Genomic DNA, 24,086 nt, shown 5'->3' with positions numbered 1-24,086 from the left:
AGGGAGATCCCTAGCTAGTAGTAGAACCTTATAACTACAAAGTAAAAAGCCAAGTTTAAGGCCCTTCCTGAACGCCAGTGAATTTGAGGTGCTACGCAGTGTCACTGGCAGAGTGTTCCAGAGCTGCGGGGCCAGCAGTCTGAATGATCGACCTCCTATATGTGCCCTTTTTATACGAGGGACCACAGCTAGAAACAAAGACCCCGATCTCAGGGACCTGGCAGGATGGTAAAAAGCCAACCTTTTTTGCAGATATTTTGCTCCTGTAGCATGTAAGGCTTTATGGGCCAAGGTCAGGGCCTTAAAAATTATCCGCTTCCGGATAGGGAGCTAGTGGAGTGACTGCAGGAGGCCCGAGGTTCTAACACGGCCAGGTAGTCCAAAAATGGCCCGTGCTGCCGAATTCTGGACCACCTGCAGTCGTTGCAGCAAATACTCCGGTAGGCCGAGATAGAGAATATTAGCGTAATCCAATCTCGAACCGATTATGGCCTGAACCGTGATCTTCCTGTGCTCCTCCGATAGTATAGGAAGAAACTTACGAAGCATCCGGAGCAGACCAAAGCAGGTGCCAGTAAGACCCAGAATGACCTAGTATGCAGAACACCAGCATTGCAGCCTTAGGGGAAAAGAAACAAATGCATTATGTAACAATATTATGCAAGGATTCATATGGGGCAATAGGCCTCGCCAGCATAGACATAGTTCACCCCAATCGGGGGCACAACACTCTAAAACTGGCCCCAGGCAAACTGGCCTCTCTCCAGGGCTCAAATGCTCTATGTCCTGCAAAGTCAGGGCTGGCTGCAAAAACAGCAAAAGCAAAGTGCGCAAAGCACTGGGGCAGGGCAGGAGTGTCTCTCACTCCTCTCTTTCTTCTCCTGAGGAGTACAATGCCCCCCAATACCTTGCAGCTGCCCACTGTCAACCAAGCAGGCAGGGGGGAATTCCACACGCCGGGATACCCTTGTAGCGCTTTAGAATCCCGGCGCTGAAGACGTCCGCTCCTCTTCTCCTGGGCACAGTTGTAGTGCCTTGGCAGCAAGCAGAGCACAGTCGATGCGAATTAGGCGCTCTGGCAGCACTACAATGCAGCACACACGCAGGGGAATTGAAATATAGCGCTTTGACAGCACAGCGCTGCAGGACCCACGTACCTACTTCTCCTGGGCAGGGGTTGGAGGCAGCGCTCACCCGGCATAGATGGATCACAGTCCCAGGGTCCCAGCCGATGGAGTAGCCCCCACGCTCCTCACCTCCTTGGAGTGCAGGCAACCAGAAGATAGTGCTTTGACAGCATAGCGCTGCAGGCGTCACTCCTCCTCTGGCAACCAAGGAAATAGTGCCTCCCAAGCGCAAGGTAGCTGGCGAGGATCCAGAGCTCCACACAAGAAAGTAGTGCCCACACTCCTCACCTCCTGGGAATACAGGCAGTCAAAGTATAGTGTTCACGAGGCGCTAGGCCAGCAGAGCAGGCAGGCCAGGCTGGGCAAGATCAGCAGACAGTGGGCACTCATCAGTACAGGACAGCAGCTCCTAGAAACAGTCATCTCCCATAAAGTGGCACTCCTCCTGACATAGCAGTCCTTACACCAGCAAAGGCTCTCACTGGCCCTGTGGACAGCAGAGGGGTACAGATGGGCTCAGGGGCCAGCACACAGGCCCTTGTGGCGGTACCTCCTGGCAGAGTGTCCCCTCTCAATTCAGTCTGAGCGCATGGCATCTCTACTGCTCTACATATACACCCCTCCTCCCAACTACCAGAAAGGGCTGTAAGCTTCTAGACGGTCCCTGGCAGTTCCAGCCTCACTGTCACTGTGGGGGAAGTGTAGAGCGCCTTGTCACTTTAAACACTAGACCGCCAACCCACCTCAGGCAGGCGGCACAAGCAGACAGAAATGGTGTCCATTTTAAAAGTGACATTTCTCCACAAAATAGTACAAATAAATCTGCGCACGCCATTGCGCAGCAGGCATTTTCTCACACATGATAAAAGGCTAGGGGGAAAAGCAAAACATTTTAGGGAAAAAAAACAAGTCCAACACCCAGGTTTCCCATGTCATAGCAATAACAGGAGTTTAGAATCTGGTATTCATGCTAATGACTCTCTGCGATAGTCAAACATAAAATATTGATGGCTGGTGAGCAAGTCACAGAACAGCCTAGAGATTTCAGTTTCAGGTCAACAGTCAAATGTTTGGGTCTGGTGAGCAAGGCAAAAACGTTCATAGATATTATGCACTTTTCCTTTCAATTCACAAACGTGAAGAATCCCTTCTTTGGGGTAAAAACTTTCTGCTACATAACTGAACATCCCAAAAACACTAGGTATCTGTGTGAGTGACACCATTAGGCATTGCCAGGCTGCAGAGATAGAAACGTAACAAGCCTGGAATTGCTAATGATGTCACAATGGCTCCATTACTCGAGTCTAGAACACTGGGGCTGAGGCTTCCGAATTTCAGGTGCAGTGGTTACTTTCCTTGGATACGTGGAGAGCGAAGGTTAAAGCTGTGTTAGCTTGAGAGAAACTGGGATTTTCCTCAGCATGGCTATTGTGAGTCTGAACTACATGTGAGTCAGGTATGTCCTTTGACTTATTACTTCACATGCGGTAAAATGTAACTAGAATAGAAGTGGAAAAATATCCCCTCCAAATGTATGTAACTTTTGGCATTTATATTCTTAATAGCAGTCCGTCCCGACGTTGTCCGGGTATGAAATACAATGTGTGTAATGTGTGTATTTGGCATGGGCAATTTATTTTAAAATATCGCAGTAGACAACATTTTTTGTTTCATTAGAATAGGGACGGAGAAGGGCCAGCTGCAGCCCTGGTTGATGTTAGCAGGCGCGTGTAATTGGTGTAGTGATCCGCCGCCTGAGCCCGGCTACAGCCCTAGTTGATGTTAGCAGGCGCATGTAATGTCGTTGAATGAGAGAGTTATCAGCCGCGGGTAAATCTGTTTAATGAGAGAGTTCAGTGACAGCGAGTAGGAGAGGCTGCAGTAATTGTCCCCGCAGACACGCTCATTTGCGTGTTCCCCCGCTTGAGGCCCAGATGCAGGCCTGTTTGATGTTAGCAGGCGCGTGTTCCCCCGCTTGAGGCCCAGCTGCAGCCCTGGTTGATGTTATCAGGCGCATGTAATTAGTGTACTGATCCGTCGCCTGAACCCGGCTAGAGCCCTGGTCGATGGTAGCAGGCGCGTCTAATTTCGTTGAATGAGAGAGTTCAGTAACAGCGCGCAGGAGAGGCTGCAGTAATGTTACTTAACAGGCCTCCAGCTGAACGCGTTTGTCATACCTCCAGCACACGGCCACAGCAGACGATCTTCTGATTAATGTACGACCCTTATGGCATGAAGGGCGGAACGTAGCACAAGCCCCCAGAGTTTCTCACACCCCCAGCGTGCCCCTTGATGCAGCGCAATTGCGTTCACATGGTATGAAGGCCGGACACACGCCCCCAGTGTGTCTCACGCCCCCAGCGTGCCCCTTGATGCTGCGCAGCAACATAATTGGCGCTTGTATGTACGACTCACATGGCATGAAGGGCGGACACACGCCCCCAGCGTTTGTCACGCCACCAGCACACGCCCACAGCCCACAATGTGATGGCTGTACCACACGCCCCTAGTGTTAGTCACGACCCTAGCCCACGCCCGCAGCACAAGGCAGACACGCCCACAAGGGACTACTTTGCTGGCACAGTTCTTTTACCTTTCAAATGTATATGGTGTCCTACGGTAGAATTGTATGTCTTGCACTGTAGGATTGTGATGAACACCACTGTTTCTTGAAAAGTTAATAAAAACAATAAAAAATTAAAAATTAAAAAATGTATATGGTGGCCGTCTGCATAGCCTATGTCCTTTTGCTGCAACTGCCCTTTCCAACGCTGTATTGGGTGTTGTGATTGGTGCTGTGGTTACTGGGATTACCCGCCTCAAAGGTTTGGGCTCTCTCTTTATAACATTAGTATGGATGAGGGTTTTTGCTACAAGCAGCATGACTAAAACATGGAAAATGCACAACACAGACACCAAAATTGGTTGAACAAAGGACATCATCCTTGAAAAAATACCATGACTCATAATGCAGAATGAATACAGATGAATATATAAATAGTCAAACTGAATTTTCAAATAAAACGTCATGAAGTTATACAGCCATTGATGTTAATACTCTGAACAACGGGTCCCTAGTCCTCTGACAGATCAGCCCACAGCAAACTTGTGAACTACATTACGATTGTTGAGTATTCCACCACCTCTTTCTGTGACCTGTTATCATCGGAGAAATCAGTGCTTCCTCCCACTGTGCCATCAACCCTGCTGACTGTGCTGCAATAACATTTGTGACTTGCGACTCTTTGAGAAATCGATATTTGAGACCATCTACTCTGACTATCTGGTTAAATTCACTACTTCTGAACAAACAGCGCTTAGCGAAATTTTCACGAATCAGGATGAAAATTTAAAAAAACAAAGAAAGGTCTCCTACGCTTTGTTTAATTAAGCCCCCGCGTGGGCCAGTTCCCGGGGGCAATCACAAAATATAGTGCGATGGCCACCGGGCCCCGCAGCCCCGGGGACTGCCACCTCCCGGGGCTTTATTATAGTTAAAAGGCATAGGGGGGATTATGCCTCCCCCATGCAGCCCCAGGGGCTGCCACCTCCCTGGGGCTTTATTAATTAAATGTGGGGCACACGCAGCCCTTGCAGCCCTGGGAACCGCCACCTCCCCGTGGCTCTGATTTAAAAAAAAAAATTGTGGGGGGTTTCGAGCACTCTGACACGGCCCCAGGGACTACCACTTCCCCGGGGCAAACTTCATTTACATATAGGGGTCTGTTGTGGGCCCTGGGGACCACCACCTCCCCGGGCCATGCCGATTATATGCAGGGGCACGCAGCCCCCCGCAGGCCCAGGGACCGCCAACTCTCGGGGCTTTATTATAGTTAAAAGGCATAGGGGGAATTATGCCTCCCCCCATGTACCCCATGGGCTGCCCCTCCCCGGGGCTTTATTAATTAAATGCGGGGCGCATGCCGCCCCTGCAGTCCCTGCAGCCCCAGGAACCGCCACCTCCCCGGGGTTCTGATTTTTAGAAAAAGGTGTGGGGGGTTTCGAGCATCCCCGCATGGCCCCAGGGACCACCACCTCCCCGGGGCATACTTCATTTATATATGGGGGACTGTTGCGGGCCCTGGGGACCACCACCTTCCCGGGGCTGTGCAAATGATGGGAGGGGGTGGCCACATGGCCCCCCTCCTGGAGCCCTCGATGGCCCTGGGGACCAACACCCCGCAGGGCCAGCTCCTGCAATGTCCTGTGGTTCCCCACCCAGGACATTGCCATTTCCTATGGCAGGGCGGGAGCACGTCTCCCACCATGCCAAAGCAGGAAACCTGCTCATGCTACCAAGAATCCTTTTGGACAAGGGAAACTGCATGTCAGCAGCTCCCCCGGTCCAAAAGCAATGCCAGTTCCCGCAGGAGGCTGAGAGCCGGCAGGGACCATGGGGGCATTGTAAATCCCCATACGGTCCCCATCAAAGAAGCCATGCCCCAGGGGGAGGGGGTCCCAGGGTTTAAAAGTGGTCCATGGAAGGGGGGCAATGCGGCCCCCCTCTCTTTTGTATTTAAAAAAATTATAATAAATATGGCCTCAGGAGCGGGGGCCACGCGGCGCCCAACCTTACAAATAATGTTTTTAACAAACATAAATATGTGGCAATGCCACGGGGGATGGGTTCCCCGGGGCCGAAATTGGCCATGGCAGGGGGGCCCAGCGGCTCCCTTACTGTTTTTTTTAAAAAAAAAAGGAAAAAATGCTCAGGCTCTGGTGGACGGAGTCCCCAGGGCCCAAAAATAAAGGGAAGGGGGGGCCACACAGCCCCTCTTCCAAAAATTAAATTAAAAAAAGCCAGTGTCTCACGGGAGGCCCCGCCCCCTCCTTTCACCACTGTGCAAACACACCTCCGGGTGTATTCTAAGTTAGGGGATTATGTCCCCTTGAACCCTGAGGGTCCCTGGATGCCAACTAGCCCACCAGGTACCTCCAGTAAGCCCCACACAGTGGAATGCTTGAGAGGTGGTATGAAGCCATGCCCCTTTTTACACCTCTCTGCAAACTAGCCTCTTGGCGCACTGCTGGTGGGGTAATGAGGTCCTCTTGTGTCCTGAGGACCTCAGGACTAAAGGGGACCTCAACCATGAGACTAAAAAAGAAGGAATCACTGAGGAGCACTTCTGGACCTAGTCAGAGGTATGAGCAGGGACACTGGAATTATGCGACTATTTGGCTGCACCAACTTTGGCACAATTATCAATTTTCCGCATTAGCCACATAATTCATCATCTGCTGCCTAATCTGCAGATTCGAACAAAAAAGCTGTGTTTCTAACTCAAACGGATCAAACGTTACCAAAAATGCTGCGACAAATGTTACAGTGTGGAGGAAGGTCCTTTGTAAACCTAGAATGGTCACCTGTTACTTAATGCTAAATGTGGGTGTTAAATTCGTACTAATGGTGTGCAAGCCACTCTTGCTTCTTTCTGCACCTCTCTTGCCTCTTTCTGCATTTATGTTGCTTCTTTCTGCACCTCTTTCTTTTCTGCACTTCTCTTGCCTCTTTCTGCATATCTCTTCTACTTTATGCAACTCTTTTGCCTCTTTCTGCACCTCTGTTGCTTCTTTTTGCACCTCACTTGCTTCTTTGTGCACCCCTCTTGTCCCTTTGTGCACCTCTCTTGCCTCTTTCTGCACCCCTCTTCCTTCTTTCTCTACTCCTCATGCCTCTTTCTGCATCTCTGTTCCTTCTTTCTGCACTCCTTTTGTTTCTTTATGCACCTCTCTTGCTTCTTTCTCCTCCCCTCTTTCCCTTTCTGCATGTCTGTTGCTTCTTTCTGTACTTCTCTTGTCTCTTTCTCCACCCCTCTTCCCTCTTTCTGCATCTGTTGCTCCTTTCTGCAGTTATCTTGTATCTTTCCGTACCTCTCTTGCTTCTTTCTGCACCCCATGTGCCTCTTTCTGCACCCCTCTTCTCTTTCTGCACTCCTCTTGGCAATTTCTGCACCTCTGTTCTTTCTTTCTGCACTTCTTGTGTTGCTTTATGCACCTCTCTTGCTTCTTTTTGCACCCCTCTTGCCTCTTTTCAATCCCTCTTCCTATACCTCTGTTGCTTCTTTCTGCACACCTCATGCCTCTTTCTGCACCCCTCTGCTCTCTTTCTGCACTCCTCTTGCCTCTTTCTGTACCTCTGTTGCATCTTTCTGCACTTCTTTTGTTTCTTTCGGCACCTCTCTTGCTTCTTTTTGCATCCCTCTTGCTTCTTTCTCCAGCCCTCCTCCCCCTTTCTGCATCTCGGTTGCTTCTTTCTGCACTTCTCTTGCCTGTTTCTGCACCCCTCTTCCCTCTTTCTGAACTCTTCTTGCCTCTTTCTACACCCCTGTTCCTTCTTTCTGTACTTCTTTTGTTTCTTTCTGCATCTCTCTTGCTTCTTTCTGCACCCCTCTTGCTTCTTTCTGTACCCCTCTTCCCTCTTTCTGCACCTCTCTTGCCTCTGTCTGACACCTGTTCCCTCTTTCTGTGCCCCTTAGCCCATTTCTGCAACTCTCTTGCCTCTTTTTGCAGTTCTCTTGTCTCCATCTGCACCTCACTTGCCTCTTTTGACCCTCTCTTGTTCTTTCTGCACCTTTCGCGCCTCTTTTAGCACCTCTGTTGCTTCTTCCATCAATTCTCTTGCCTCTTTCTGCACTTCTCTTGCTTCTTCCTACACCTCTTTTGCTTCTTTCACCAATTCTCTTGGCTCTTTCTGCAACCCCCCTGCCTCTTTCTGTACCTCTCTTGCCTTTTTATGTATCTCTCCTACCTCTTTCTCCACTCCTCTTGCCTCTTTTAGCACATCTCTTGGTTCATTCTGCACTTCTCTTGCTTCTTTCTGCACCTCACTTGCCTCTTTCTGTACTTCTCTTGCTTCTTTCTCCACCCCTGTTGCCTCTTTCTGTACTTCACTTGCTTCTTTCTGCACCATTCTTGCCTCTTTTGGCACCTCCCAAGTGGATCCCTGCTTGGAGATTGATCCAGGAGGGCAATCCACAAGCAGGGATCTACCCACTAGGCACCAGGGAGGGGGGATCAGACCCTTGGGCAAGGGCCTTTGCTCCTTCATATGAATTTGGGAAAATGTAGTCTTTCTGCCCCTCCCTGGAGGGCAGGTGGGGCAGTAGCCCCCAATCTGCCCCCCACAAAGGGGGGGGGGGGAGGGTGGAAAGCCCAGTAGATACCAGGGTTTTTTGTTTATATTTGAATTTTAATTAGGGATGGGGCTGCCCAATATGGGCCTGCATATGCCCCCACGCCCACCCCCGGCCACAAAATCACCCCTGAGGGGGGCAGAAAGCCTTATAGATACTAGGGATTAAAGAAAATATATAATTAAGGGTAGGGGCTGCCCAATATGGGCATGCCAGTGCCCCCACCCCCATGCTGCAAAGGAACAGTCTTTCTGCCCCCCGGCGGGGCAGAAACCCCACTAGATACCTTGGATTTTTTTTAATCCCTGGTAAAAATTATAATTGGGGTGGGGCTGCCGACCCCCGCCACAAAGGTACAGTCTTTATGCCCCCCTGGTGGGCATATTGGGACAGTAGCCCCCAATCTGCCCCAATGAATATAGGGGTGGGGGCTGCCCAAGATGTGCCCCCAACCCTCCCCCCTACAAAATTCCAATCTTTCTGCCCCCCAGGGGGGAATATGGTGGCAGTAGCCCCCATTCTGCCCCCCAGGGGACAAAAAAGCACTTTAGATGGCAGGGATTCTTTTTTTTCCTTGCCTGGTGCGGAGGCGGCCCAGAATTGGCATGCAAATGCCCCCACCCTACCACCCAAAGAAAACAAAAGATTTTCTGCCCCCCCAGGAGGCAGATGGGGCAATAGCCCCTGATTTGCCCCCGGGGGGCAGAAAGCCCACTAAGCACCAGGGATTTATTTTTGTATATATATGTTGGGGTGGGGGCTGCCCAGAATGGGCATCTCAATGCCCCCACCCAAATAAAAAATGCTACAATCTTTCTGCACCCTCCTGGGAGGCAGATGGGGTAATAACACCTTATATGCACACCACTGGTGGCAAAAAGCCCACTAGGAACCAGCGATTTCTTTCCTCCAAAGTTCGGGGTGGGTCTGCCAAGAATGGACATGCCAATGCCCCCATCCATCCCAAAAAGATGCTACAGTCTTTCTACCCCTCCCAGGAGGCAGATGGGGCAGTAGCGCCTGATCTGCCCCCCGGGGGGCATAAAGCCCACTATGCGCCAACGAATATTATGGCTTTTTCATATGCAGCGGTGGGGGCTGACCAGAATGGGCTTCCCAAGACCCCCAACCCCCCAAAAGAATAGCCACTGACTTTCTGCCCCCCTCAGGGGCATATCAGGGCAATATCCCCTGATTTCCCCCCTCCCCAAGGCGGCAGAAAGCCCACGAGGCACTGACTTTTTTTCAGACTGTGCCTACCTGTGGCTTTTGGGTCCTAGCGCAGCCGGCACCTAGGGAAACATAGCAAACCTATATATTTTTGAAAAACAGACACTGAGGAGAATCCAGGATGGGGTGACTTGTGTGGCTCTTACTAGGTTATGTAACCCAGAATCCCTTGCATACCTAAATATTTGTGAAAAAAACACATTTTCCTCAAATTTCTGTGGTGGAAAGTTCTGAAATCTGCATAGATTCACAAAATTCTACCCACCGCGCGTTCCCCAAAGGCTTCAGAGAAAAATTATACCTCACTTGTGTGGGTAGGGCTAGAGCCGGCAACAGCAAATGGGCTAAAACGCAACGTGGACACGCCACATTTTCACAATGAAAACGGACAATTTTTGGCAAAGTGCCTAGCTGTAGATTTTGAACCCTAGCTCTGCTGGCACCTAGGGAAATCTAGCAAACCTATAAATTTTTGAAAACTAGACACCCAGGGGAATCCAGGAGTGTGTGATTAGACTGGCACTCAACAGGTTCTGTTACCCAAAATCCCTTGCAAACCTCAAAATTTGGTTAAAAAAACCCAAAAACATTTCCCTCATATTTCTGTGGTGGAAAGTTCTGGAATATGCGTGGATACACAAAATTCCACTCACCTCGCATTCCCCAAAGTCCTCCAAGAAAAATGGTACCTCACTTGTGTGGGTAGGCCTAGTGCCTGTGACAGGAAACGTCCTAAAACGCATCGTGGACACACCACATTTCACAGTGAAAGCTGACACTATTTTGCAAAGTGCCTGGCTGTAGATTTTGAACCCTAGCTCTGCCAGCACCTAGGGAAACCTAGCAAACCTATACATTTTTTAAAACTAGACACCCAGGGGAATCCATGATGGGGTGACTTGTCTGGCTCTCACCAGGTTCTGTTACCCAAAATCCCTTGTAAACTCAAAATGACCTATCACAAAACAACCTGGTTTTGCAATGGGGTCACCTGGGTTTTTGGCTCTCACCAGGTTCTGTTACACAAAATCCCTTGCAATTCAAAATTTGTAAAAAAAAAAAAAAAAAAACATTTTCCTGACATTTCTGTGGTGGAAAGTCCTGGAATCTGCACTGAGCCAAAAAATTCCACCCACCCCGCATTCCCCAAAGTCTTCCACGAAAAATGGTACCTCACTTGTGTGGATGGGTCAGGTACCGGAGACAGGCAAGGGCTCAAAATCTATTGAGGCTACATCAAAATAACCTATCACAAAACAACCTGGTTTTGCAAGGGGGTGTCCCATGAGTTTTTGACCCCGGGCTCGGCGGCCATCTAGGGAAACCTACCAAACCTACACATTTTTTTAAACTAGACACCCGGGAGAGTACAGCAAGGTATGGCTTGCGTGGGTCCCCCAACAGTTCTCTACCTAGAATCCCTTGCAAACCTCAAATTTAGCTGAAAAAATCACCTTTTTCTTAATTTTCTGTGTGGGAAAGTTCAAGAATCTGCGTGGATCCACAAATTTCCTTCTACACAGCATTTCCCCAGGTCTCTCAATAAAAATGGTACCTCACATGTGTGGGTGTGTCAAGTACCCACGACAGGCAAGGGCCAAAAACATATGGAGGAGACATCAAAATGACCTATCTCAAAACAACCTGGTTTTGCAATGGGGGTCACCTGGGTTTTTGGCCCCGGGCTCAGCGGCCATCTAGGGAAACCTACCAAACCCACACAATTCTGAAAACGAGACACCTGGAGGAGTCCAGCGAGGTAGAGCTTGTGTGGATCCCCCAACGTTTTCCTACCCAGAATACCCTGCAAACCTCAAACTTAGCTGACAGAATCACTTTTTTTTCTGTGTGGGAAAGTGCTGGAATCGATGTGGATCCACAAATTTCCTACTACCCAGCATTCCCCCAGGTCTCTCGATAAAAATTATACCTCACTCGCGTGGGTGGGTCAAGTACTCCTGACAGGCAAGGGCCCAAAATGTATTGAGGAGACATCAAAATTACCTATCACAAAACAACCTGGTTTTGCAATGGGGGACACCTGGGTTTTTGGCCCCAGGCAAAGCGGTCATCTTGAGAAACTACCAAACCCACACATTTCTGAAAACTAAACACCCATGGGAGTCCAGCGAGGTATGGCTTGCGCGGATCCCTCAACGATTTCATACCCAGAATGCCCTGCAAACCTCAAATTTATCTGAAAAAATCACTTTTTCCCCAAAGTTCTGTGTGGGAAAGTTCTGGAATCTATGTGGATCAACAAATTTCCTACCACCCAGCGTTCCTCCACGTCTCCCAATAAAAATTATACCTCACTTGAGTGGGTGGGTTAAGTACCCGCGACAGACAAGGGCCCAAAAAGTATTAACCTATCACAAAACATCCTGGTTTTGCAAGCTGGGTCACCTGGGTTTTTGACCCCGGGCTCGGTGGCCATCTTGGGAAACTACCAAACCTACACATTTCTGAAAAGTAGACACCCAGGGGAGTCCTGTGAGATATGGCTTGCGTGGATGCCCCAACGTTTTCCTACCCAGAATGCCCGGCAAACCTCAAATGTAGCTGAAAAAAAAACTTTTTTCTCAAATTTCTATGTGGGAAATTTCTGGAATCTACATGGATCAACAAATTTTCACCCACCCAGCGTTCCCCCAGGTCTCCTGATAAAAATGACACCTCACCTGCGTGGGTGTGTCAAGTACCCGCGACAGGCAAGGGCCCAAAACGTATTGAGGAGACATCAAAATTACCTATCACAAAACAACCTGGTTTTGCAAGGGAGTCGTCTGGGTTTTTGGCCCCGAGCTAGGTGGCCATTTTTGGAAGCTAGCAACCCCACACATTTATGAAAACTAGACACCTGGGCGAGTCCAGCGAGGTATGGCTTGCGTGCATTCCCCAATGTTTTCATACGCAGAATGCCCTGCAAACCTCACATTTAGGTGAAAGAAACACATTTTCCACATATTTTTAGGTGGAATCACCGTTCTGGCAAAAATGTCCTACCCCGCAGCATTCCCCTCAGTCTCCCAAGTAAATTTATGCCTCACGTGTGGGAGTGGGGCAAGGGCCTGTGACTGGGAAGAGCCCAAAACATAGGCAATAAGGGTATAGCACAGATAATAGTTTTTAGCCAATTCTGCATTTGACACCCACATAGTGAGGTATAATTTTACTCGGGACACTAAGGAGAATGCTGTGGGGTAGGACATTTGAGCCGGCATGGTGATTCCACACAAAAATATGTGGACAATGAGTCTTTTTAGCTAAATGTGAGGTTTGCAGGGGATTCTGGGTAGGGAAACGTTGGGGGATCAACACAAGTCACACCTCATTGGACTCCCCCTGGTGTCTAGTTTTCAGAAATGTGTGGGTTTGGTAGGTTTCCCTATATGGCCGCTGAGCCCGGGGCCAAAAACCCAGGTGACCCCCCTTTCAGTCAGGCAGTCAAAACTACTTTATTCGACAGCCAAGAGTCATAAAATTGCACAATATTATAAAAATACACATTCCACCAAAATACATTACAACAGAGTCATCCCGCATTACAGTCACAGTTATTCATATTAAAAACCTTTAAAAAACGATATCATATAAAGTGCACTGTGCTAGAATAGTAAACCAAGTCCATAGTTAATATCACATATAAAAATGCATGGTATTGTTTAAAAAAGAAGACATATTTGAACCAGCAAGTAACACATGATTGCTATTACAGCAATAGTCTGGTCCTATATCTAATGGCCCGACTAAAAAGCTTGCGACCCCAAAGCAAACCATAGGTGAGGCTAGCATTTGTAGATAGAGTAGCGCTGGCCTCAATTGGGCAAATTGACAATCTCTAAGTAAAGGAAGAATGTGCTGCCTGCACAAAGAATCATAGTAAGCACAGAAGAACATTAGGTGCAATGTATCTTGTTCCGAGAAGTTATCACAAGGGCAAGGTTTTAATGATTCAGGTTTTAAATATCCCTTTGGGAACGCCAGCAGCCAGGGAACCATATTTAAGTGGAATCTTGTCAAAACAAAACAATGGTATGGTTTGTTGACATAAGATAAATATGGTTGTAGTTGCGGGCCTAGGCTCAATGTAACTTACCTCCTCACTGAAGGTTTAACTCACTCAGCCTCCTCCCTGGGGCTTTTCTGCCTATCCAAAAACTGCAGTTTAAAATCTATGATCGCGGTCTTGCCCAGGGGCCTCTGGGCAAAAACAATTCTGCACAGCTAAGACATTTTGTCTCTTCCTTTATGTATTTCAGCCAAGGGATGTATAGGCCTCTCTCAAGCGCAGTGCAATCCAAAATTATGAGTTGGTTTAAATTTGGGGAAGGTTGCGCCCAAATTCTGAGCCATCGTAACAGTGGGGCAACTGTGATCTGGTCCGAAATATACCCTATCCCCAATTATTCATGCAAACAGTAAACAGGGGTAGCTACAGGGACCCCGAGGAGTTTGCGCAAAAAATCATTCTCCACCACTTGTATGCCCTTCACGTCCTTGTAGCCCCAAATATCACATCCATACGTAGCCATGGGAATACATTTTGCGTTATAGACTTTCAAAAGTGCAGGGAGGGGTTTTGACCATAGTCTTTTTGCAAAGTCCAGAGTAGCCCCAGTCGCTCTAGCTAGGACGTTCTTTTTAATAGTTCATTGCGCACACCATGTACCTTGGTCATCAAAGAGTACCCCTAAGCATGGGAACGTGGGTACCTTAGTTAGTTTGTCCCCATTACAATAACATTTGGCCTTGGCCACCTTTCGAGGACCTATGGACAATGCAGGGGATTTCTTAAAGTTCATGATTAAATCTAGTGAATTCATAAAATCTATAAAACAATTTAGAAGTTTTGCAAGCCCCTTGCAGTTCTCGACAATAAGACCTCGTTGTCTGCGTACAGCAATGCGGGGATCATTTTGGTGCCGGCCCTAGGTATGTCCTTGCAGCATGATATTAAAGTGTCTCCCAATTTATTAATGTATATAGTAAATAGCAGGGGAGCGAAAATGCATCCCTGCTGGACCCCGCTTCCTACTGGCCAAGAATGCGTCAGGCTGCCGTCTTCATTAAACCGTACCTCGGCCGTGGTGTTAGCATGTGCACTATGCAGGAAGGAGATCAGCTCTGCATCTAGCCCTATGACACGAAGGATCAACCACAGCTTAGACCTATTGACAAGGTCAAAAGCTGGGGTTAGATCCATGAAGGCCAGATGAATTACACCTCCCTTGGCAATGGTGTACTTCACGATCACCAAATGGAGATTCAGGTATTGATCTAGTGTCTCTTTCCCCTGCCTGAATCCACATTGGAGATCGGAAATAACAATAGCGTGATCAAGCCAGGCGGTGCCGCGATCCAGAACTACCATACCCATAATTTTAGATGCAGAATCTAAAAGCGAAATTGGCCTATAACATGCCAGGTTGTCACGGGCCCCTCTCTAAAAATGGGAACAATGACTGCCTTTGCCCATGACGAGGGGGGGGGAGCCGTAACCACAGCCGGCATTAAAAACATGTGTTAAAATATTGGCCTAGACTTTGGGGTCTGCCTTATACAGGTCAGCTGGTATCCCATCAGGGCCAGGGGCCTTTCCCCCAATGTTGAACTAATGGCTTTATATACCTCATCTGTTCTAAGATGGAGAGGGTAGATTACTAGTCCGGGAACTGTGTGTCCCACAGTTTCTGCTAGATTGGTGTTACTATAAATATTGCCATTTCTCTGCAGGTATTATGCAATCCTTGCTGGAGTTTGATACATCTGAAAAAAGGAGACTGTTGACTATAGACCATAGTCTAGAGCTATCAGACAGGACGCTAGCTTGACCAAGCTCCTCCCAGGCATACTCTCTTAGTTGTTTTTTTCCTCTCATAGACTGCTAATGTATACGCCTTCCTGCAGCTCCTGGTTACTATTGGGTCCCTCGGTTTTTGCTTAACAGCCTTCATTAACTCCTTAAGGGCAGCTGAGCAAGTACCATCAAACCACCTTTTTAGCCTTGGGGATTTTGCTTTAGTTTTAGTCACTAAATTAGAGCTGGCCTGTTTAATAATGATATCAAAGGCACCTAAGGTAACTCTATCCTGTAGTGTTGGGTCCATACATACTTGGAGCTCCAAGGCACAGGTGGTATACAGGTTCTCCAAGAAGCTCTCTGGAGTGATCTTTTCCCCCCTCAACCTTCGCGCCTGGTCTTTGGTACTGATATTTGTATTAGTAATGTGGTTCACAGTCCCCCTTTTAAGACAGAAGAGAGGAGGAGAACCAATATTAAAGGGTTACGGTCACTAAAACAATTACAGACAACATTAAAAGTCTGTACAGCCAAAGTTAATAAGGCAGATAAAAAAATTATGATCAATTTTACTTGAGCTACCAATACCTACGTAGGTGGGACCCAGGGCAGACTTATCGGGTTGTTGTAAACAATTCAGATTAAACACAGAGAGCAGGCCTACTAAGAAAGTTCCTGACGGTGTGTGCTCAAAGTGGTTTGACCCCTGTAAATCGTCTTCCTCCTCCAACATTGAGGGACATTTAAAGCAACATTTTTGAGTGTTAAAATCCTCCACAATTAGCATGTCATAATAAACGTGGCTGTCTTCCCAATATATTTTTACTAAGTCTTCTAAGGCCAAGAGGTGTTCGGTCTCCCTTTGTCCTGGAAAAGAAATTATAAAAATTCACCTCTAACAAGATGGTAAGGTTCTTTCCTGACAGTTCCACTGCTAATGCGTGGGGTGAAGGGGAATCAATCAGTTTGGCCCTATAACAAAGTTTGAGACTGAACATTAAAAGGAGGCCTCCCTTGGCTCTACCCATATTATACGGGATTGCGTGTTTGCAAAACGAGATGAAGCCATCAAGATAAAAACAATCATTAGGTTCCCAGGTCTATTGTAGAGCAATAATATGGTGTTTGGCAAGGAAGTGTACCCAAAAACCATCACCCTTCTTTGCCCTAAGTCCAGCTATATTCCAAGACAATACCTTCATAGAGGCATCATTGGAAATAACTGGGCTAGAGGTAGAGTTAGGTGGATTATCCAACAAACTTTGTGGTGTGGGGGCAACTGTTATTGGTTCAATGTAAGCTTTTGGTTGTAAATTCTTGACCTGTGTTGTCCCAGCTACCATAGACATTCAAATATTTACATCAAGTCCCTGCGGGTTAGCTAGTGGTAGTAACTGATTTGTTAGTGGTAATGTAGTGTTTAAGCTGCTTTCTTGGGGGGAGGGGGGTGTAATCAACCTAAATGGCCTCTGCCAACCAGGCATCTGCCAGTCACAGTTTACTAAGGAATATTTGGGAGGATAAAAAGTTTGCAATGGTACTATTTTAATTTTAGATTTGATACCATTTTTGTGTTGACAATCTACTAATGCTTTGGTTTGCATGGGGTGCTTGAAGTTGACAATTATACAATCCCCGTCAATATTTTTCCTAGTCCCATGGCCAATCCAACCAAACCTTTTGGCCATTATGATGTCTGGAGTAATATTCGAGCCATTTGTCACATTGCTATTACACCAATGAGTGGTCTTGTGTATCAGATCTAATGAGGTTTCCCTACTTCCAGATATAAGTGGAGGAACCCCCAAAAGCACAGCTGCTAAGGGCGCTGATTGGGGTGGGAGATCAAGTATGCATTTGTTTGCAGAAGTTACCCGTTTATGTTGAACTAAAGTGTGTGTAGATAGCGGGTCCTCGCTGACGCTTTCCCGGTGGGCTGCCAGAGATTCAGTGACCACCCCCCCTAGGGCACAGTCAGTAATTGTATTACTAGGATGGTGTTTTCATGGAGTTTGTTCTGTTCTGTTAAACAGCTCTGAAAAAGTCACGGGACTCCTCCCATTGTGACAAAACAAGTGTTGACTGGTTGTGTCTGCCAATGTTAAATATTAAATGAATTTAAAAATTCCTATTAATCTTGAATGGACCATCTATGAGAGTAATTGTGGTAAAAAAAGACTTTGCGTAAATGCATACTTACTCAATAACGTGTGCCCAGGAATCTTGTTTCACCCTTGCAACATGGTACAAGGGTGCCTGCGCTGGGGCTAGGTAGCTTTTTTACGCAGGGGTGCACTGTACTTTGTAAATACGGCTGATCCCTACATTTAAAAAATGTCCGAGCACTTCGTTGCCAAATTAGGCATCAAACCACGCTCCAGCATTGTAAATGGGCCATTTATTGTATACTGTTTCCTAATTGGGAGGATATGTCATTGATCTCAGGCTTTCACAACTCATGGAATGTGTGACAACTGAAGTTCTTGACTTCACACACTAACTTTTTTTTTTAATTCCTAGCTGTTTGCCTACCGTCCAGTTGTGTGAGCACCATCAACCACAGCTGACATTTGAATTTTACTCAATTCAGGATGTCCATCAATGTGAGTTTTTATTTCATGCCTGTAAGTGTAAATAGGGTATCATGCTTAGTTGTCATCACCAGGTTTGGAGTTTCTTAATTAGTGTGAAAGTTTACAGCTCAAGAGACCAAGACAATAGCAGCAAATACAGCAGAAAGGGATAAAGGAAGCTTCAAGTGAGCAAGGGAAAAGCATGAGACATGCAGATGTTTTAAAATATGAGAGGTATACAATGTAGTGTCACTAAAAACACAGGGAGCAGTAACAGTTTTTGGAGTAACCTTTGAACTTTGTTTTTGTTCGGTAACTGAGAAACTATTGGAGCTAGACATATGGTTCCTTCCCAACTCACAGTGTGAGTTTAAAGGATTGGGAGAATAAGTAGTGAGTAAATTATAGTGCTCACTTTAAAGTTTACCCTTTGATGAAAAGAGTTTGTCAATTGGGATGTTCTCAGATTTGCTCGCAATTGATTCAGTGTCTCCAAAAAAGTGTGTGAGATTGATCTTTTTACCGAAGTTGCATAAACGTCATGTTTAGTTCTCACCCCACAACAGGCCTTCAATGTGAAGTAAAAGAGTTATACTGAGCTAAACAATTTACCTCCCCTTCAAGGCATGGCTGAGATATAGGGCAGTACACCGAGGAGGCTCATAGAATGTGGTGAGGCCAGTAACATGGAGATCATGGCAGTTGAATATGTAGGTGTTCCCTTGAGTAGTTAGCTACTACATTTCAACTAGAAGGTGGCTGCAGAGGGAATGACATTGTAGAACAACATGACTTAATGGTGAAATCTGGTTTTAGAGAGAATGAGCACATGATTTGTTTCTGCTTCTCCTGTAGCTGAAAATGCGAGCCCGCCTGAGGTCAGTAATCCGCTGCTGTAGACCATATGCAGTGCCTGAGGGAGGTAAGTGGTCAAAAACAAAACCCCTCATTACCTCCTTGTACTAGACATAAATGTACTTCGGGTGCTCTCCTTTTGTGTGCCTTCTTTGATTGTTTATAGCTGCATCTAAACAAATGAATGTAGTTCTGAAACAAGTACAATTTCAGCACAGTAAAAGCTGTCCTTGAAGCTATTGTGTAATATTTAAGTACATGAACTGCAGGGGGAATCAACCACTCAGTATTGAAGTACATGGGGGTATGGAAGCAGCAGTCACTCAATATTAGAATGTATGGTGGAAGTGGTGGCAGCATCAATCATTCAGTATTTCAGTTCTGGGCATATTGGGCCATCAGTCATTGAGGAGGGAGGTACTTACAGGATTTCTAATCCTGGCACCACCCCAGCAGAATGCTCGAAAGACAACCAAATGCAGCACTGATAAATTATTAGAGCACTATGGTATGTGGGTGGTGGGCGTGGAGGCCACAGGATGGATGTGCAAGTTGCCCCCCTGCCTCCTAAGAGACCCCATGGAAAAGTGAACTTTCTCTCTATTTGATCTCTGGCTATTCATATTCTGTATCTACACTCTTTGCCTACTGCTACAACTGACTCATTTTACCCTGTGTCATTTTAAGGACTTTTGGCATCCTGGTCAAGACATGTTTCAACTAGTTATGGGACCCTGTTAACATATAATTTAGTACTGTTTGGCATCATGTGGGCTTGAATTACCAGGAAATGGGTAACACAATTCTAATTTGTACTGTACAGGGGCCTTTATATTATGTTTTGCCCAGGACCCACAAAATCTTTAAGATGACACTGAAAATGATCACAGGTAGTATGGCCTTTGAATGCATGCTGCCAAATGTTGGTGATGGCCGCAGAGCTACTTTACACAACAGGGGTCCTTTGGAAGTACCTAGTCTACAGAGTCTAAAGGGACAATGTATGCTGGAAAATGGAGAAGTATGCTTACCTCAGCAATCCACACTCTCAAATGACACTTTTCTTCAGTATGGCAAAATGAGCTCAGCACTCCTGGTATTTGGATAGGAGGTCCGAGGCCCTAGAATTCCAAAGCAAAATTACCAATTGTAGACCTGGCCATGAGCAACACTGCACAACTTATAGCAGTTTCAGGGTTGCAGTAAGTAGATTCAAAAGTGCCTGCCCAAAACAGTGACCAAGAGACAATACATTCCAATGGGATGCATGAGAACAGGCCCTCCACTTGTAAGCCTTTCTTAAAAAATGTGATGCTTCGCTGCAGGGGCAAATTAGGAGAACCTTCTAAATTTATATATATCAATGCAACAATCACAATTATGTATGCAATCACAAATATGTATTGTTGTGTTATGTTATAATTTGATATGTCATGTTATGTGATGTTTTGTTATATTGTGTTATGTCATGTTATGTTACGTTTTGTTATGTTGTTATGGTATGTCATGTTATGTTATGTTATGTTATGTTATGTTATTGTTTCAAGCACCAGCAACTTGGGCATGAAAGGAGGACCATCTGGGATCCACTATCTTGAGGTTGTGCAGACATATAGGACTCTGTAATGGAAAGTCACATTGAATCTTGTTATACCCATGCCCTCAATCTAACCTTAATATTTGACCATAGGCTCTTTGTGATTAACAAATACCAATAGTGTCCAATATGATGGATTCCAATCAAGGCCCTTTTAAATAGGTTAGAGAGTTCATGGGGTCTGTTGTCTTGTATGCTGGAGGGCTTTTGCATAACATAACAATTGAGGAGTCTGACTCTAGAAATTAAGAGTAACATTGCCAAAACCTCTTTAAGAGGGCCACGTGCATGAAGGGACTATTGGACCCAACTGTTGTGGTTGAGATCTTCTTCTCCTGAGCTCACATGGCCCGACCTACTATGGGCCCTGAGCAACTGGACCTAGTACCCCTGCTGCACTTGACTCTAAGTGATAGCTGCGGATAAGCAGTTAAAGGCTCCCTCGTGGGGGAAGTGTAGATACAGGTTGATTAACACGACACGAAGTGCACTCAGTAATGTCAATAAATCAATGACCAGTGAAGTATTTGATTTTCTTTTCAAAAAAGTATTTCAGCATTAGTAAGCAATAACACAATCCCCTTGATGTTGGGGCTCTAGTGTTTAACTGGCACATCCCGGTATCACACTCTTTCTTGTAATGTGGTTTGAGGTGTCCCCCATTCACTGGTGGCCACTGTTTGGAAGCAGTCAAAAGTGTCTATGGTGCCACAGCACCTCATCAGTGAGTGACCCTGGACCTGAAAGGCCTATATTAATACTTACCTGCTCCAGCAGTAAAGAAGCATTCAGCACTACAGAGGGTGCCTTGACTTTGGGTGCTTCCAATGCTCCACTCCTGCTCAGTCAAGTTGATCTGTACACTGGATGTGTAGCAGCACCGAGCTGGTTCTATTCTCAGGAGCACAGCCAGCTTCAACAGCAATCAGAGGTGCTCCTGGCTTCCACTGGCATAGTAAATTCAGCTTTTCCTACACAAGGGGAGAGGGTTGATCCTTGTGCCCCGACCCGGTACCAGGGACGGGATGAAGTCCTCTCAACCTACTTTGCAGTCCACGGGTCAGGTCGAAGGGCTGGTCTTAGTGCTTCTTTCCGACCCGCAGATCGCAGCTTCAGTATGCTCAGGAGACAGACCAAATATTTGTAGTACTGGGTACTGGTAATCCCTCCTGGCACACTTGATTGCTGCAGTACCAGCTTGCAAGACATCAGTCTGTACTTCGCAGGAACATATACCATGACAGCCCCTCCTGGCATATGATGTCACCGCTAAGGCCTGCACAGGTCTTGGCACTTTGTTGGCAACAAATACTTACATGGTGGCCCCTCCTGGCATACAGAGTCATTGCAACCAAGTGGTGCAGGCTGGGTTTAACGCTTTCGACACAACTCTCGATTCACTGCTGAGTCCACAGTGGCCCTCTCCTGGCATCCGGGGGTTGCTGATTTGATCCTGCACACAGACAAGGGCCCCTCCAGTGCACAGCTGTCTCCTCAATGCTCACACTGGGAGTTTTTGTCAGAGCTCCCTACTGGACCTCTCTCCCTTCAACGCTCTCCTCTTCCTCACAGGGCACACTGATCTTGGCAAACAGGCAGGTGATGATGCTCCAGGCTCCAGAGCAGCTGGCCTTGGTTTCATTCGGTGATGCCCTACTCTTACCCAGCAGGAAAACTAGCAGGCCTTTGCCCCCAGTCCAGGTCACAGGCAGAAGTCTTGCAAAGCTTCTCCTCACGCAGCCAGACTGGCTGCTTGGCAGAAGACACATTTGCAGTCTCAACCACCCTTTCTTATAGTCCTTTTCCAGACGCCAAATGTCATTTAGGCTCTGATTCTTTTAAGTTTTAAGTTGGAGTTCTGCTTCTTTTAGAAGTGTACACTTTTCTCTCTCTGTTTTCTCTTGAAAGGCTGTCTATAACAGTAGGAGTGACTCTGAAGCTGATAGCCACACAACAGAGGCCATAGGAGTGACTAGAGTTCACACCTCAATGCAACCACAGCAACATGTGCATCAAAAGGTTAATCCCAGGCTCCCAGCTCTAGTCTTTCTAGTACATTCCCTTATTAGCCCCATCGCCTTCCTGAAATGTGTCCTGGCCCTTTCTTTTGTGATCTACTACTGAATGAAAGAGCACCCATTGAAGTGTACTGGGGGTCTCTCTCTCTCTCCCTTCTCCAGGGGGTCCCACCCAGCTCACCGGAATGCAGCCATACACAAACCTCTCTGAGGGTATTCCTCTACTCCTAATATCTTCATTAGGTAGGCCAGAGCTTCCCAAAATGGAACCCAGGGTCTTCTATATAATGTACCATTGCAGACACATTTGCACTCAGTGTATGGACACAGTACACACTCCACACAGTACTGTTACTTTCATGCATAGTGCCCTCACAGGCACACATGCATTCAGCACACTCATTCACACAAAGCACTGTTCATTACTGTAGCGTTTCTGTGTTGTGCCATGATGCGCTACTTGAAAACACACACACTGCCAGTACACATGTTCATCAGGCATGTATTGCACAACACTTAACCTTTCATGTGTTGTACTTTTCGCAAGCATCTATATACCCAGCACATGCTTCCACTGTGCTCAAATTGAACAGCACTACATCTCTCTTATCCTGTATTCCTCACAGGCATACATACAGCCAGTACTGCGCTCATCATGCATGTACTGTACAGCACTGCTCTATCCCTGTACTATACTGTTCCCAGGCACACATACAACCAGTGCATAGTCACCACTCCGGTGCAGCACTTTAGGCATGAAGGACAAGGGTGAGCTAGGCACACAGCAGTGAGACTTTTAAAATGGTGAGTGAGCCTGTAGTCCTAACTCCAGTGACACAGGGTAAAAAGGACCTGTTCACCCTTAGAATCGCTACACAGTATGCTACCACCACAGCCCTCATGCTGCTTAATGTCTGGTGAAGGCAGTGGCCTTCCAGCACTTTTATGTTCCACATAGGCCCCCCAATATAGACTCAGGTAGCAACCTAACCTCTCACCTATATTTCTCCTGCCATTACACTACATAACAGTTCTTGGGACTGACCTTTTACCTAGTTACGGTACTACTAGCAGGATGTAGGGTTTTCCCTGAAACCTAGCCTCAATCATTATGCATGAAGATTCTTAGAAACTTAGCAGGACTACCATCTCCTGCATAATAACTATTTTTAAGGGTCATTCCTTCCATCATCCCAAGTCTGACATGACACAGCAAGGTAGATCCCCTGAGGGTACCACTTCGGGTATATATACACCATATCTTTGCTGAGACAGGGAAAGGAGAAAAAGGACTTCCATACTGACACACTGACATAAGACTCTGAGATTCCTGCACGCAGACACTCCAGCTAGCAGCGGTCTAACATCCCTCATGGGGTGTCCATCACGAGACCAAGAAGGGGTCCCACAGTCTCCCACTTCATGTAATGGAGTTGATTTTTATCAAAGTGGGAGTCTTGGCTTTACACCTACATGCATGCTAGGTTCACCTAGGTACATCTAGTTACGGTTGCATCGTAGGAGTACGCATTATTACTGTATTCATTGTTTTAGCATTATGGTAGAAATCTACCATTCTTTTACTCTGCCGGTGCTTATAATCATATATATCTGTTTCTGTCAAATGGTTGTTTCAGGACACATATTTTACACTAGAATAACGCTGGTTCAATAAATGCTTATTGAAAACGTTCCCACCGTTTATTCTGTGTATCTCTCTGAGACAAAGTGAGCACGAGTGACTGAGCGA

This window comes from Lissotriton helveticus, chromosome 2_1, assembly GCF_964261635.1.
Source record: "Lissotriton helveticus chromosome 2_1, aLisHel1.1, whole genome shotgun sequence".
NCBI lineage: Eukaryota > Metazoa > Chordata > Amphibia > Caudata > Salamandridae > Lissotriton > Lissotriton helveticus.
The sequence above is the reverse complement of the archived record's forward strand: the minus strand, read 5'-3'. Positions refer to the sequence as shown.